The sequence below is a fragment of the Nannospalax galili genome, unplaced genomic scaffold, assembly GCF_000622305.1.
Source record: "Nannospalax galili isolate Female #2095 unplaced genomic scaffold, S.galili_v1.0 scaffold139, whole genome shotgun sequence".
NCBI lineage: Eukaryota > Metazoa > Chordata > Mammalia > Rodentia > Spalacidae > Nannospalax > Nannospalax galili.
In genome coordinates, this window is record NW_008345884.1 from 2,399,257 (window position 1) to 2,413,700 (window position 14,444).

At 40.3% G+C, this 14,444-nt stretch overlaps 1 long non-coding RNA gene across 2 annotated transcripts in view; it reads left to right on the plus strand.

Moving 5' to 3' along the window:
- LOC115071879 overlaps positions 1–14,374 on the plus strand; it is a 22,444-nt gene extending 8,070 nt beyond the window's left edge. For both annotated transcript variants that reach the window (XR_003850940.1, XR_003850941.1), the window contains 2 exons: positions 7,587–7,654; positions 13,311–14,374. This is a non-coding gene — a long non-coding RNA (uncharacterized LOC115071879). The remainder of the gene's footprint in view (positions 1–7,586; positions 7,655–13,310) is intronic.
- The last annotated feature ends 70 nt before the right edge of the window (positions 14,375–14,444 follow it).

Below are 14,444 nucleotides of genomic sequence, written 5' to 3' on the forward strand. Positions count from 1 at the left end.
TATATTGAACCATCCCTGCATCTCTGGGATAAAGCCGACTTGATCATGGTGGGTGATCTTTTTGATTTGTGTCTGTATGTGGTTTGCAAGTATCTTGTTGAGAATTTTGCATCTATGTTCATTAAGGATATGGGTCTATAGTTTTCTTTTTTGGTTGTATCTTTACCTGGGTTTGGTATTAGAGTGATGCTTGCTTCACAGAAGGATTTTGGAAGGTCTCCCTCCATTTCTATCTTTTTGAATAAATTAAGTAGTATTGGATGTAGATCTTTAAATGTCTGATAGAATTCTGCTGTAAATCCATCTGATCCTGGGCGTTTTTTAGTCGGGAGGTTTTGTATTACTGTTTCAATGTCTTTTTGTGTTATGGGTCTATTTAATCTGTTAATCTCTTTCTGGTCTAGTTTTGGTGGTTCCCATGCTTTAGATACCCGTCCATTTCTTTTAGGTTTTCGAATTTAGTAGCAAATAGGTCTTTAAAGTATTCCCTTATAATGTTCTGCATCTTTTTGGTATCTGTTGTGATATTTTCCCTTTCATCTCTGATTTTGTTGATTTGGAGGTGCTGTTTCTTTCTTTTGGTTAACTGGACTAGCAGTCTGTCAATCTTGTTTATCTTTTCAAAGAACGAGCTCTTGGATTTGTTGATTCTTTGTATTGTTTTATTTGTTTCTATTTCATTAATTTATGCTCTGATTTTTTGTTATTTCTTCTTGTCTTGTGGGTTTGGGTTTCATTTGTTGTTGCTTTTCAAGTGTCTTGAGTTGCAATGTTAAGTCATTTATTTGTGTTCTTTTTTTTTTCTTTCTTAAATTCTCCTTTGACCCCTTCATCGTTCAGGACTGTGTTGTTTAATCTCCATGTGTTCATGTGGTTCCTGGGGTTTCTTCTGGTGTTGATTTTAAGCTTTATTGTATTGTGGTCTGATAGAATGCATGGAATTATTTCAATCTTTTTGTATTTGCTGAGGTTTGTTTTGTGCCCCAGTATATGGTTGATTTTGGAGAAGGTTCCATGGGGTGCTGAATAGGAAGTGTATTCTTTGGTGCTTGGCTGGAATATTCGGTAGATGTCTGTTAGGTCCCTTTGATATATGGTATTGTGTAATTCAGATGTTTCTGTTAATTCTCTGTCCTGTTTACCTATGTAATGGAGACAATGAGGTGTTGAAGTCCCCTACTATTAATGAGTTGGGATTAATCTGGGTCTTAAAGTCCTGTAGTACTGCTTTTATGAAGTTGGGTGCACCAGAGTTTGGTGAATATATGTTCGTGATTGTAATATCGTCTTGGTTTATTCTTCCTTTGATCAGAATGAAGTGGCCCTCTTTATCTCTTCTGATTAGTTTTAGTTTAAAGTCTATTTTATCAGATATTAGAATTGCAATGCCTACTTTTTTCTTAGTACCATTTGCTTGGTATATTTTTTTCCATCCTTTCACCTTAAGGTAGTGCCTGTCCTTGAAAGTGAGATGAGTTTCTTGCAGACAACAAAAAGATCGGTTTTGTTTCTTAATCCATTCATGTAGTCTGTATCTTTTGACTGGGGAGTTCAGTCCATTGGTATTTAAAGTTATTAATGAAAGGTGTGTATTGAGTCTGTCATTTTTATTTCTGTTCACATTCTTGATATAGCTGTGCATTTCCACAGTTATACCTTCATTGAATTTCTTTCCATAACCCCTTGTGTATAATTGTTCCTTTCTTCAGCTCTTTGTATTGCTTCAAGAACTCTCTGAAGGGCTGGTTTTGTGGACATGAATTCTTTCAGCCTATTTATGTCATGCAAGATTTTTCTTTCCCCTTCAACTATAATAGACATTTTGGCTGGGTAAAGTAATCTGGGTTGGCATCTGTGGTCATTTAAAACTGGGAATATTTTGGTCCAGGCTCTTCTGGCTTTCATAGTTTGCACTGAAAAGTCAGCTGTAATTCTGATTGGTTTTCCTTTATATGTGACTTGTTGTTTTTCTTTTGCAGCTTTCAATATTGTCTCTTTGTTCTGAACGTTTGTTGTTTTTGCTGTGATGTGCTGTGCAAAGTTTCTTTTCTGGTCTTATGTATTTGGCGTTCTGTATGCTTCTTGTATTTGTATGGGCATGTCTTTCTTTAATTTTGGGAAATTTTCTTCTACAATCCTGTTGAGGATCTGTTCCATACCATTATCTTGAGATTCTTCTCCTTCCTGTATGCCTATGATTTATACATTTGGTCTTTTTATGGTTTCACACAATTCTTGCATATTCCATTCTTGTGTTTTCTTAAATTTTTCTTAATCTTTGCTTGAGTGGTCTAATTCATCCACTTTATCATCCAGTCTTGATATTCTGTTTTCCAGTTCATTCATCCTATTGGTGAGGTTTTCTCCTGTCATTTCTAATTGGCTTATTGAGTGTTTCACTTCCTTCTTCATTTCAGCCCGAGTATTCTTCAATATTTCTAACTCTTTTCTGAATTCATTCAGAAGTTTATCCCTATCTTCCTTCAGTTCTTTCATTTCTTTGTATGTTCTTTAAATTCACTGAATTTCTTTTATCATGCTTATAATTGTTCTTTTGCGTTCCATGTCCTGTTTTATCTCTAGGGCTCATTGTACTCCTTTAGAGGACTATTGGTACTTGGTGGGGATATACTATTTTGGTTTTTCATGTTATTATTTTTTCTCTGTGACTTTGACATGGATTTCTTTCATAGTTTCTGATTCTTGAGTGAGACTCAAGCTTTCCTTTGTTGAGTTTAGATTTGCTTCTTTTTGTAAGCTTTACGTGCCTTTGTGGTTTCCTTGTTGGGCATGAACAGCTTCTTGATCTAGGCTTCACATTCTCTCTTTTGATTTTATATTGAAGTGATTTAATTACTTTTGTCTTCAGGAGTTACCACAGAGGCCCAAGTGAGATGAGGCTCAGATGCTCTCAGGCTTTCTCCTAAGGTCTGGATCCCTCCAGGAATGATGCTGGCCTCAGCATTCTGGGGGCTGGGCTGGCCTGGGAGGAGAACCCAGGAAAGATGGTGGCTGTGCTACCCAGGGATGCAAAGGGAGGTGGGGATGGGAAGTGGCCCTGAGGGCTCCTGGGCACTACTGGGAGGAACTGGGTCTGGATGCAAAGGATCAGGAAGTAGTGGGGATTCTGGGCCTAGAGGTCAGTCCTACAGTCTGCAGTTCCAAGACAAGAAATGGGCCAGTACCAAGGCTAGGAGGAGAGCTGGGAGAGTGAATGAAACTGGGGGAGTCAAGGCATGGTGGGCACCGCTGGACTTACCCAGGAAAGGTGCTGGTACCAGGACAACGGAGGTTGTACAGCTCAGGGAAGCAAAGGGAGGTGAGGGTGGGACCAGGCCCAGAGTGCTCCTGGGGACCAGGAAAGGTTCTGGCTCTAGTATGCCTGGAGGCTGTGCAGCCCAGGGAAATAAAGGGAGGTGAGGGTGGGACCAGGCCCAGAGGGCTCCTGGGGACTGCAGGGAGGAACTGGGTTGGTCTGGATGCAAAGGATCAGGAAGCAGTGGTGGCTCTGGGCTGAGAGGTTACCCTGGTGACTAGGGTGCCACGACAATTAGTGGGCCAGTACCCAGGCTAGGAGGAGAGAGGCAGTGGGGGAGCTGGGAGGGTGAAAGAGGTTGGAGGAGTCAAGGCCTGGTTGGCATGCTGGACTTACCCAGGAAAGGTGCTGACACCAAGACACCAGAGACTGTACAGCCCAAGAAGCAAAGGGAGGTGAGGTGATGCCTTGCTATTTCTAATTTTGAAAGAATATTTGTGTCTAGGATTACCCTATACATATGAAAGCAGAACAAGTTCCTCCTGAAATGAGCACCTCAAATATAGGTAAGCAAGAAGCAAGCAGTAAGTGCCTTGAGGAGAGTGGGCTGCCTAGATGCTACAACTGCCACACTCCAAGAAACTCAAAATGCAAGGCCCCACAGCCTTGGGGTACCATCTTCTTGAGGACACAAGGATTTGTTATATTCGAACCTGTTCTTCTGCAATGTCTGGAAGAGAGCAACTTGCAGAAACACACTAGCTCTTGGTAGCAACATGTCCCCTGAAAAAGGAACAATAGCAGAGGCCATAAAAATCTGTACCTTGTCCCCAAATCTCAGCTTTTCATCTAGAAAACCTGCCTGAGAATCAGAGAAGGCAAATGTTCTAACACCCAATCCCCAGCTAATGAACCATCTCACTGATATCATCTTCATTGGGATTTCTCTGGATTTCTAAGTGAAAGATGTCTGAACAGGTACACTGTGTTCCAGGATCATGTATATACATATGCATATGCATGTATGTGTGTGTTTTTGTATGCATGAAAATAAACCATGTTTATGCAATGCCCACAGAGGCCAGAAGAGGGCATCAGATCCTCTGGAACTGGAGTTACAGATGGTTGTTAGAAGTGGTATGGGAGAGTGGAGAGCTGGCTCAGCTGTTAAAAGTACTGGTTGCACTTGCAGAAGACCCAGGTTTGAATTCCAGTAGCCACATTTAACAACCATCTATAACTTCAGTTCCAGGGGATCTGTCTCCCTCTTCTGGCCTCTGTGGGCACTGCACAACACAGGTGCACTTACATACATGCAGGCATAACACACGTATAAAAAGAAAAATGAATTATAATATAAAAAAACCATATGGATGCTGAGAGCCAAACCCAGGTCCTCTGCAAGAACAGCCAGCACTTTTAACTGCTGAGCCATCTTTTGCACCCAAGTTTCCAAAGAGCTTAAGGTTGCTGGGAAGAAAAATATAAATATAAATTGAGAAAGACTAATTCAGGGTGGCATGAAGCTGTGGAACCCAAAGTAAGCCTTACATGGAGTAGGCACACAGAGAAGTGGTGGGAGGGGGCATTCCAAGCTAGCTTAAAGGGGTCTGTAGGGGAGACTCATGGAAAGTGTGCATGCATTCTTGTTCAGCTCTGTAGAGGTGGAGGGGTGGGTGGGTAAGCCTGTGGCCATTCACAGAGAGCCCCAGGAGATTTCTCAATGGGATTTTTGCAGCTGCTGTGCCTATGAGGACAGGACTTGAGTCCCTGGACTGTGTTGTAACTTGGGTCATGATGGCTGAAACAGAATCCATCATTAGGCTTAGCAATTTCCTTTTAAAAGTTGCCGCTTTATGGAGCAGGGATTTGTTCCATGCTTATTTGCTTCTTAACAGCCGTTTTTTTTTTTTTTTTTTTTTTTTTTCCAACCAATGATATTACTCATGAAGAAAAGATAAATTTTCCTTTAGAGCACTTTGAAAAGAGAAAAGAAAAAAAAGGAAAGGAGGAAAAGGGAAAAGGTGCTGTAATGCCCCCGCCCCCCACAACCCCACTGAAACGACACGGACTCTTTGGAGCAAATTATTTTTCAGAATTAATCTATTCTGACATTGGGAAGGTAGTTTTCAATAATTTCCAGCAGTTTCTTTGACAAGGATCAGATTGCCTAGTTATCCATTAATTTTGGTTTTGGTTCTTGAGATTACCTCATACGACTCTTTTCTAAAATAAAGCTTTGATCAGGTAGGAGTATTATGGTTCATTTTGTGTCTATGCAAACGGAAAATGGAATTAGGAAATTTCACAGCTTGAAGGATCCATGTCTAGTCCAGTCACTTCATTTCACCAGGAAAGCAAGCAGAGGCAGAGAGTGAGTTACTTATTCAAGTCACCCTGAGCAAGTGGTACATTTATGCCCTGTGAATAAGTATGGGATGGAATCACTTTAGCGGTGAATGTGTACGGGAGGAGCATACAAGGGTATGTTGTTCATCTTTCCTTGAAATTGTGATTTAATATAATTTGTTGAAGCAAGAAATGAGTCAAAATTCAGAGAAATCTACTGTCATCTTTACTGGTAGCAGAGCTTGATGTCAGACTGAACAGGGAGCAAGCTTTCTAAAATAAATTTATGGCTGCATTTTGGGGAGTAGTAAAGCTCCTGGGTAGAGCAGAGGGAGTGCAGAACATTTTTTTTCCTTCCTAAAAAGTCATTATGTTTAAGCTGGGAATGGTGGTGCACACCTTTAGTCCCAGCACTTGGGAGGCAGAGGCAGATGGATCTTTGTGAGTTTAAGGCCAGTCTGGTTTACATAGTGAGTTCTAAGACAGCTGGGGCTACAAGGAGACCCTGTCTTAAAAAGACAAAAAAAAGTCATTATGTTTTTGGGGATTGACTTCTAGGAAGGCATCAGAAAGTTAGAGAGAGAGAGAGAGAGAGAGAGAGAGAGAGAGAGAGAGAGAGTTTGAGTGAAGACTCAAGATATCTGTTTACTTTTTTTTAGACAGTCTTACTGTTTTGCCCAGGCCGGACTCAAACTTGTGACATTCTCCTGCCTTGGCCTCCCAATCCGTTTCCTTATTCTTTTGCAGAGCATCTAATGCCCATTGCAAGGCTTTGAATATCTTCCTTAAGAACTAAAATTCACAGTTGATATTCACAGAATATTGCCACTGTGGAGAACAGACTGTGAGATAAGGAGCAATACTTGGATCTTTAAACTAAAATTGTCATGTGCTTATTATGTAGCAAGTTGATTTCAGTCTGGACTGCTCTCTTCTTTTTTAAAAAATATTTTATTATTTTATGTATATGAGTGTATTGTCTGCATGTATGTAAGTGCACCTGTGTCGTGCAATGTCAGTGGGGGTCAGAAGGTATCGGATCCCCTGGAACTGGAGTTACAAACAGTTGTCAGCTACCATGTAGGTGCTGGCAATTGAACCTGGGTCCCCTGCAAGGGCAGTCAGTGCTCTTATCTATGGAGCAATCTCTTCAGCCTGACTGCTCTCTTCTTACATAAAAGAAATGACCTATTTGATCATTTCCAACTATGGCAACAGAACACTAGGATAGCCTCTCTACTCTTTCCCCCGCCCTCATGGTCTTCTCTAATCTTCTTCAAGATGGAAAAACTGAATTAACTATGGAGTCCTCATAAACATTAATGGGTTTAATAGAAACAAATGGCAATGTGGAATTCTGTGTTTCCCTTGAGTGCTTCGAGCTGATTCATCTCTTACTGAATGAGCATCAAGGCCAGGATGAGGGTTCTTTTGCATTTCAGGGCTTCTCTAACTTTACCCAGTCCCAGCTCTTTTAGCTGAAACTTCATCTTGAAAGCATCAAATCCTAACTGGGAAGAAGTCTTCCTGGATGATCAGAAAATTTGTGTGGTAGTCCTGCTCCTAGCTGTGGGAGCTTAGGTAACTGCAAGCACCCCAGCCCCACCATTTTCCCTTTTTCCTTTTTTTCTCCCCTGCCTCCCTCCCTCCCTCCCTCCCCCTCCCTCTCTGGGATACTGTGTGACTAGATGAGACAATAAACTAGATTTTTATGAGTTTATAAATTACTCCCTGGGAATAATTTATATTGTACATATTCTTTCTGGCCACTGGGGTGCTATTTGGTAAATTACTTCCACCCTACTAGTGCTCTAAGTGGAACCCTAGTGAACTGAAAGAGTTAATGCCTCCCTCCAATTAGCTCACTCCTGGGCCATCATTTACACAGGCATACCATATGTGAAGTGCTAGGAGTTTCTTGAGTTTCCAGAAATGTAAAGAATTAACAACGCACAAAGTGCCTTTGTGGGGTATCTTTCAGAGGATCCATCATGCAGGTTTGCTAAGAAGGTCTGTGAGATATGGCATCAGTCTCGGTCCTGACATTGGGTAGGTAGATAGTTTCCAGCAATTTCTTTGACAAGAATAGGACTGTCTCGTTATCTATTAATTTTATTTTGGATTTTTTAGATTAATTTGTGGGACTCCTTTTTCCTTTCAGGAATAAAACTCTGATTTAATTCTTTTGTCCTTTCCAGAGTCATTCTCTAATGAAAATCAGACCATCACATCCGCAGCATGAGGTTTGCACACAGTAGATTTGCAGGATGACTTTGCTATGTGAAAAATAATGGGTGAAAAGAATGGAAAGAGAATTTTTAGAAGTCTGGGTAAAATCAAATGCTTAAAAAGTTGACCTCTGGCCCAACACACACACTTGTGCATCTATAATTCCAGTGCTGGGGAAGTGGAGAGAGGAAGATCTCTGGGCTTGGCCAGCTAATGTAGCCAGTTAGTAAACTTCAGGTTCAGGGAGAGATACTATTTCAAAAAATGCAGTGGAGAAATGATTAAGGAAGATACCCAGGATTGACCTCTGGCCCAACACACACACACACACACACACACACACACAAACACACACACACACACACACACACAAACCCCTCTGCAGACACCTGAACACATACATCTACAGACATATGGGTACATATACCTGCACACATACATGCTCACACATATGCATGTACATATATGAACACACACAAACACAGACACATGTACATGTATACCTACATACATACATACACGTGAATATACACAGGCATGCCCAAGCCTATACATCTCTCAGGAGCACTTACATATTGGAGTAAAATATCTATGTCCACTAGATCAAGACAGTCATTGGAGGAAGCACTTTTATAATATGTACACACAGTTGTTCAGTCACCTAATAAGTGTCCCATAGACAACAAATACCCTGTGGACATTTCTTTTCATAAGATTCTGACAGTCTATAGGACTCCTATAAAATTATGAGATAACATCTACATATCCATAGGCAACAACTATCCGAATTTGAGGATGGGTTTAATTTCTGGCATAAATCAAACCATCTGAAATCACTCTAGTGAAAGAGGTTGGCTAAAACCAACAGAGAGTAATTTAGAGATTGCTCTTGTGGTATACAGTTTGGTGGTGAATTGCAGGGATGTGGCTTAATGCTTCATTCTTTTCTGCAACTATGTTCTTCATCCTATGATAACAGACCCTCTTACTAAAAGTGATGGTGTCTATTTCCTCCAGTCCATGAATTTGAACTGGCATTGTGACTTACTGAGGCCAGCAGACTGCAATGGTAGTGAGGGTGTAGCCATTTGAATCAAGATCCATGAGGTTAACATGTTTCTACCTGCTCTTTCAAACCTCTGTCATTCCCTAAGAGCATGCCTGGATTAGTCTGCTGGGGACTGTGAGGCATGTGAAACAGAGTAGTGGTGCCCCATTTTTCACCATGGTCAGTTTAGATAACTGAGAGTCATTTGACCTTTCCCCTCATTGATGTAGGCATATAAATGAGCCTGGCAAAGAGCATCAGATAACCACCTCTGGTCACTGGGTAGATGAATAATAAACACGTGTATGCCAGTGGGATTTTTTGTGGTTGTTACACAGCATTGTTTTGGTAGTAGATGACTGATACAGCTTGTATACTGATCACAGGAGTGGAACTCCTCATGTAGAACTATCAACATCCCTATAATAAGTGAATGATAGTTCCAGGTGACTATTTCCTAGGGGGTGTTTTTGGGTAGCGTTCATGTGTTCTACTGCATCCTGTACTCACTGTGTTCACTTGACTGGTCGCATAGACTGCATGGCTTTATTAGACAACATGTCTGGTCTAAGTTTATGTTTGGTGTACAACATGTAATCTTTTAAAAATATTTTATTTATTAATTTAATTTTGTGTGTATGAGTGTATTGTCTGCATGTACATAAGTGTACCTGTGTCATGCAATGCCTGTGGAGGTCAGAAGAGGGCATCAGATTCCCCTGGAACTGGAGTCATGGACAGTTGTTTGCCACCCTGTGGGTGCTGGGAATAGAACTTGGGTCCTCTGCAAGAGCAGTCAGTGCTTTTAACTGCTGAACCATCTCTCTAGCCCTGTAACATGTAATCTTAAAGCATAATTAAGAATTAGTGCAACTACTTGGTGAGAATACACACTCTCATGATGCCACCCTTCATTTTCAGTTATAAACACATTTCTCATGCTATCTTCAAGCCTTTATTTCCTTGGTAACACATTGACCAGTTTTCTATCACTTCCTTCAAAGAATGTACAATCATTTAAATGAGACTTTTATGTAGGAGGAAAAGAACATTTTCAACCACCTTTTAAAAAATGTCTGTACATTTTGCATTTCCCTTTCTTTTGGGTGGTAGGGCCTGTTGGATGCAGCCTTAGACTCTTTGCTTGTGTGTCTGGAGAGTGTGTTCCCTTTTCATTCAGCAGCTTTTCCTCAACTTGAGCAAGGTTTGAAAGCTGCTGAAATTAACACAGTTGTTTGTGTTTATCCCTTTGCTGTGTACTTCTGTCTTATGAATTGGCAGACCAACTCCAAGGGCTTGATAAATATCACTGGACCAGGCATCAGATCAACTAAAAACATTGAATTCTCCAGGTAATGGAACCAGGAGTTGTGAAATGTTGAAACAAAACTTCAACTTGGAGAATTCATGACCTTAGTGTGATGGTGTTGTTTGGTGACTGTAATTTTTATTTTAAACACTTAGAGGGATCTTTATAGACCAGCATGTTATTTCTGTTTTGCAACAATACAGAGTTATAAACTGGCAAAACCATGTTGGTTTGTTCTGGAATTAAGCGGTCATTGTATCTTTCAAGGCATATGAAGGGATTCTATGAAGTGGTTTAAACCAGAGCCACAAAAATGTGAAAAATATTTTCAGTTGAATTTTAGTAGATTGCCCACTTTGAGTATTTGCCTGCTAAAGATACATATTTTTTTTTCTATTTTAATGAGTAAGTAGTTAAAAAATACTCTTCCTCATGATTCATGAGCGTTCAGGCTCAACTAATTTGTTTATTTTTGTGGTGTTGGGGATTAAATGCAAGGTCTCACATATGCTAGGTGAGCATTCTGGAACTAAGTTATATACTTAAACTTCAATTAATTTTTTTTGTATATATATATATATATATATATATATATATATATATATATATACATGTGTGCATGGGAATATGTGCATGTCTGTGTGTATGCCTGTGGGGGCCAGAAGATTACCAATGAGTATTTTTAAAATTTTTTATTCATTTATTTTTATTTTATGTGTATGAATGCTATGTCTGCATGTATGTAAGTGCACTTGTGTTGTGCAGTGGCCGAGGTGGACAGAAGAGGGTGTTGGAGCCCCTGGAACTGGAGTTATATATGGTTATTAGCCTCTATGTGGATGCTGGGGTTCAAATCTGGGTCTTCTGAATGAAGAGCTAGTGCTCTTAACTCCTGAGCCATCTCTCCACCCAACCAATGAGTATTTTTTTTAGATACTTTTATTGAGCTTTTGTACATTTCATACAACAGTTCTAAATCCAACCTAGACCACACCTCCCTAGTCCATGCCCCCACACAACCCCCTACCCCCCACTGGACCTCATGCATTCCATAATACACATTAAATCCTATTGGGTCAAGCATTTGTACCTAAATGTCCTTTGGTGTAAGTTCATCCACTGGAGTGTCCCGTCAGCCTATCTAGAGATCTTAAGAAAGGTCTACTCTCCCTCACCCAGCAGTAATCAGTCACCAACAGTTTCCAGGCTAGGGCCAGCCCATTTCCGTTACTGCACTCTGGGCTCTTTTCTGATTGAGTTGGCATGGGTCTTGTGCATGATGCCACCATTGCTGAAAGTTCACATAAGCAAGCTTCTAGTGGCCTGAAAGCCCATTTCCCTGTGTTCATGGACCAACCCTGTCTCTTACAGTACTCTTATGATCAGTGGTTTTTTTTTTAAATTACTCTCCACTTTATTTTTTGAGACTCGGTCTCTCCCTGAACCTGGAGCTCACTGATTGACCAGAATAGCTGGGCAGTGAGCCCCTCCTAGCTCCTAGAGATCTGCGTATGTCTGCCTCCCCAGGGCTAAAATTACAGGCACATGCTACCATGTCTGGCTTTTTATGTGGGAACTGGGATCTTAATTGAGCCTCTTCATGCTTGTGTAGTAAGCACTCACTAACCGAGTCATCTCTCCAGCTCCCCTCAACTAATTTTTAATGAGCGCAAAATATATACTGGGAAGCCAGGTGTGGTGGTGCATGGCCCATAATCACAGTATTTGAGAGGTGAAGGCAAGGGATCAGGAGTTCAAGGCTAGCCTCAGCTACATAGGTACTCTGAAGCTATCCTGGGCTACACAAGGACCTGTCTCAAAAAAATCCAAACCAAGCAAAAATAATGTAGTAGGTAGTGTTAAATGTTTGTATATATTTTTATCACCCAGTGCAATACTTTACTCATTAACTATTATGTTATAAAGATTAAAACTTGAAATTTACTAAGAGATCAAATGATTTACTTGCTCTACCTGCTTTGTTTGGTTTGCACAATCTTATCTTGAATAAGGTGGTAGCCCACAATCTCCCTGGAAGCACTTCTGCAGGCTTCATACCAGATTTAGAATGATTCATTTACATTCATATGATGGCAAATCTCAGAGAAGAAAAAGCTGCTGCTGCTTGGTCTTCTTGGGATGTTAGATTTTTCATTTTGATTGAGGGACTGTTTCATCAAAACATTGTTTTAAACAGATGTGTTCTAGTGTTTACTGAGGGAAGAATTCAAGTCAGACTGATTAATTAACAGTCAGTCAAGGCATTTGCCTGCTCCTATCTGGGTAGTCTGGGGATTATGCTCCTGTCAGTAGGTTATAGAGGATGAAAGAAAATGACAAACAGCAAACCAAACATTAGATCACCATGCTGGAGTGTAGAATACATTGTCCTAACCACTCTACACAATTTTTATTGGAGCATAATGCTTTTTTGGATGTTGCAGCGCTAAAGTGGGGGCTTGAAGAGTTTTCTATAAACGTCTAGAGAGTAGATATTTCAGGCTGTGGGCCCAAACAGTTGGCTATAGCTACTTAGTTCTATAATAATCGCACTAGTGCATTCGTAGACAACACAGGAAGAGGGCACGTGCTGTATTCCAACAATTCTTTACTATGGACACTAAAAAGTTCATGTCACGAAACAGCGCCCTTTCTTTTTTTGTTGTTTTTCAGTTTAAGGATGCAAAAAATATTCTTAGTTTGCCAGCCATCTATTTGGCTTATGGATCGTAGTTAGCGAACTCCCAGACTGAAGCAGAGTCTTGAATCAGTTTTAGCTTTTGATGTTTTATACAAGACTAGTTCTTTCTACATTTTGAGTTGCTATATTCATAAAATATGAAGGATCATAGTAGTTATGCTATCTCTTTCCAAGTTGTTGGCAGGATTAGATAAGATTAATGGATGTAAAAGTATTTCCAAGAATGTGAAGTACCACACTGATGGACTGATTACATTATGATTTGTATGAGGAATGGGTTTGGTTAAGTAGCAGTGGTCTAGATTAACAGTGGCTTAAACCATAAAGATGTCTGTAGTTCACTTACCTGGGTGTACAAGTTCCCAGAATTCGCACAGTACTTTACTGATGACATATGCTGTTTGTGTTCTATTAACAGACAGGTGTTGGTGATACCTCTTTTTACAGTGCAAGATGGATGGCACAACCTCAGCGTCATGTCCTCACTTGATAGTGGCCAAAATAACAGGGAAGGAGAGTTTGGAGTGAAAAAGGATCTCTCTTCTTTAATTAAAGGATTGTCTTTCCTGGCAGCCTGCCCCCAGTAGGCATCTCTTCACACTTCATTGATTAAAGGTGACTCACATGCCTACCCTGGACCAATCATTAACAAAGCAAAAGAAGACTGATGTGTCTCACTGGTGGAGCAATCACGAATCAGCTCTGGATTCAGGCACCATACTGCCTAGAGAGTCAAAGTTTTGCTAGTAGAAGATGGGGCACAATGAATGTTGTTGCACTTAACTTTTCTTCTCCATTATAAATTATGTGTCTGGCATCATGTTAGAGGAATAGCTGAGGCACAAATTTCCTGAGAACACCCCAGGGGCTGTTCAAGATGTCTTCACAGACATGTGCAGTTGAAGGGCATTGCAGTCAGCTGGTAGGGCCAGGCTGTGAAATGAGACATCATGTTCATTGGACAGAATCTTCACATCAACCAGAACTAATCTAGAAGGAAGTGTGTGTGGGAGGGTATGGATATTGTCTCTACATGGCTTCTGGAATGTATTAGAAACAATTTAATACTCAAATGTATATGATGATAAAATGATATGATGATCTCCTGAAGAATCCTTCCATTGCAAATCTGGTGCTGGAAATAATTTTGTAGGAGGTGTGTCTCATCTTTAGGAAGTTTAAAAAATATTATTATTACTATATGTGCAAGATGTCTGTGCATGGGTGGGCATATGTGCTGTGGTGTATGTGTGTGTAGGTCAGAGAATAACTTTGTGGAGTTGATCTCTTCTTCCCCTTCTGTATTGGTTCTGGAAATCAAACTCAGGTTTGTGTGGGAATTGCTTTACCTACTTAGCTGTTTCTCTGGCTTCCTCATCTTTAGAAAGTTTAGATTCAAAATCTAAACTCACAAAACACAAGTTAGAGATCAAGTAGTCTGAAGTTTAAAATATTCCTTACTTTACAGAATTTGCTTTGACAGTTCTTTAAGTAGTAAAGTATTTTGGAATGCTTTAAATGATTTTATTGATGAAAATATGACTTCTATGTT